Below are 2,553 nucleotides of genomic sequence, written 5' to 3'. Positions count from 1 at the left end.
GGTCTGTTTTTCTATACTTAGACCAACACTGCACTGTTTATTATAGATAAGTCATAAGGAATATATCTCTGTGAACTTAAAATATGTATGTAATCAAGTACATAATCTAATTTTGGGATTTTTTTTTTTTTTTTTTTTTGCCCTGAGATCACTCCTCATACTAATTTCTGTGTCAGGCAGTAACCTGCCGAGGTGTAGATGGCAGAATCAAATTGGGGAATTCATAGAGCATTGGGTTTTGTACACATTGTTGGCAGAGTATAGGGAAACCTCAAGAGCAAATGTGGTATCTGGGACTATTAACAGTAGGACTTTTTTTTAACCATCTTTAGGCCTGAAGGAGCAAGAGTAGGAAACAATTATTGGAACATGGAACAAAAGAAAGTTCCGTAAGAAGGTTGCTTAGCAGAAACCAGGATACGATGTAGTCAGCACATGGTGACATTGCAGATAATAAGCAGGGAAAGAATTCAAACTCAGTCTCCTTTCTCATCTCCTGCAGGTTCCTTTCACTGAACAAACATAACAAGGAACACAGAAGGCATGTATTTACACAGTCCCTAGTGGGCTGCTTTGTGGAGCCAGAACAGGTTTATATAAGTGTACAGAGGGGACTTGATGGGAAAAATGGGAGTTATCCAGCACAAAAATGATGTAAGAGGTCTGCAATAATTTATCCTCAACACCAAAATAAGAATAAATGTTAGTCCAAGGAAGCATCACACATTTGACCTAAGTTTAAACTTCCTCTAAGTTTTAGTTTAAAAACTTGGTAATTCCAGTACCTAACCGATCATGAAGAGGAAGGATTTTAATATGGCTTATGCTAATTAGTTCAAAGGCAGCTGAATGATTTCATTTATTGAGTCCCACCACTAAAGCCTTAGTCCATGCTCTCCTTATTTCCTGTAAGTAATAGGCACACAAGAATTAAAATGAAACAGAACTTAGCACTAAATAAGAAAAGAAGGGAAGAATGTAGAATATCTGGCTGATCAAAGCAGGCATATAATAATGGAGAACTTATAACCATTAATGGCAAGACTGCTTCAGTCCCCACTTCCCGGGGAAAAAACTAGCACAATCTAAAGATGTCTTTATTTAAGAAATTGACCTACATTCCCAGGTGTGTTTACTGTCAAGAACCGGAGTGGCACTGAGATATATACTAAAGCATGCTCTTTGTGTTGTATTTGTAACTTTTTTTAACAGAAGTAAACTTTACCAGTTTTGTATCCATGTGCAAGAGATGCCACCTTCTACAGAGCCACTTAAGGATTGATTTGAAGTTGGGGAGTGAAATGGAAACTCTAACTACAGTTTTATAATCACCCAATCACTCAAAACAGTACAATGAAGAAAGCGAAAAACAAAAGCTGAGGTTGTATTGTAGGTCAGTGCTGTTCAAAGTATTATTCATAAATTATTGCTGGTCCACAAATGGTTTGTTATTGCGAGGGCATAAGCATAGAAATTGGGAGTAATCATTTGGAAACTTCTGTAGCAATTTGACAGTTGCATGTGGCAAGATATTTTTGCTAGATACCAGTAGTAAGATCATGCTTTAATTTGTAATGGCTAAAGGTCAGTTTGATAACTGTAACTCAAAAGTATATAAAATCTGGTATTCATTTCTTTCATGGAAAGCTACTTTAAACTTAATTATGGTTATATATATATATATATATATATATGAAAAGTTGCTGCAACTGGATGGAAATGTTAGGTAGAAGCTAGACAGGAACAGTGGAAGGAATGCCCCACAGACAGATGGATGTCCTTGAAGGGAAATGAGAGACAGGAGCTGGAGGCGGGGTTAGTGCTAAGTAAGCTACCCATTAAAAGCCGGCTGGAACAACATCCTGACCTTGTGACTTCCAAGATCTTGGGATTGACAGATCTAGAGCCACAGGTGCAGAACGAAGCTCTCCTCCTCTACCTCCGCTCCAGTGTAACACCTACGCTTATTATAATTCATTTGCGTTGCAGGTACAGCACCGCCCAATGGAGGAAGGCTGATTCGGGTGCAAACCTGGTAGGGTCAAATACTCCCCCTCCCAACCTGTGGGAGGAGATTTCCAAATGATTGGAAGCGGCCTCCCTTAGACACCACCACACAGTTCCTCCCAGCCCAGAGAGACCCAATAATATCCAGTCAGAAAACCACCTAGGGCTGGTTCCACTTTGGGAACCTGCCTGTTCTCCCACCTTGAGAGTGTACTTTCGCTTTAATAAACTGCTTTGTGCTTGCTACTTTCCTTCTGGCGGTCTTTATTTCAGAGCAGATCCCCACGCATATTTTCTTGTAGGGAATCGAAAGACCGAGACCTTCATTCATGCAACACACTCTCATACCCCTAACAGAAACATTATTGAAGCTGGATGGAAGATTAAAGATGAATTTTGAAAATATGGCAACACTTGCCTCATTTTGCGTTACAGTTAAAAAATGAACAATTATAAAGTGTTTATAAAGTGTTAATACTTCCTTCTTCTCATATTTGTCCTGAATATATTTACTGTGATGTGATTTTCTCTCTTGCATCTAATAAA

At 38.8% G+C, this 2,553-nt stretch overlaps 1 long non-coding RNA gene across 1 annotated transcript; it reads left to right on the top strand.

Annotated features, from left to right (window-relative positions):
• The first annotated feature begins 413 nt into the window (after nt 1–413).
• LOC141371048 (uncharacterized) lies at nt 414–2,258 on the top strand. Its single transcript, XR_012375659.1, has 3 exons — nt 414–541; nt 1,213–1,393; nt 1,990–2,258. It is a non-coding gene; the product is annotated as an uncharacterized lncRNA (long non-coding RNA).
• Nucleotides 2,259–2,553: the final 295 nt, after the last annotated feature.

The sequence above is a fragment of the Callorhinus ursinus genome, unplaced genomic scaffold, assembly GCF_003265705.2.
Source record: "Callorhinus ursinus isolate GAN/ISIS: 27379988/994484 unplaced genomic scaffold, GSC_fseal_2.0 scaffold54, whole genome shotgun sequence".
NCBI classification, from domain to species: Eukaryota; Metazoa; Chordata; class Mammalia; order Carnivora; family Otariidae; genus Callorhinus; species Callorhinus ursinus.
The sequence above is the reverse complement of the archived record's forward strand: the minus strand, read 5'-3'. Positions and strand labels throughout refer to the sequence as shown.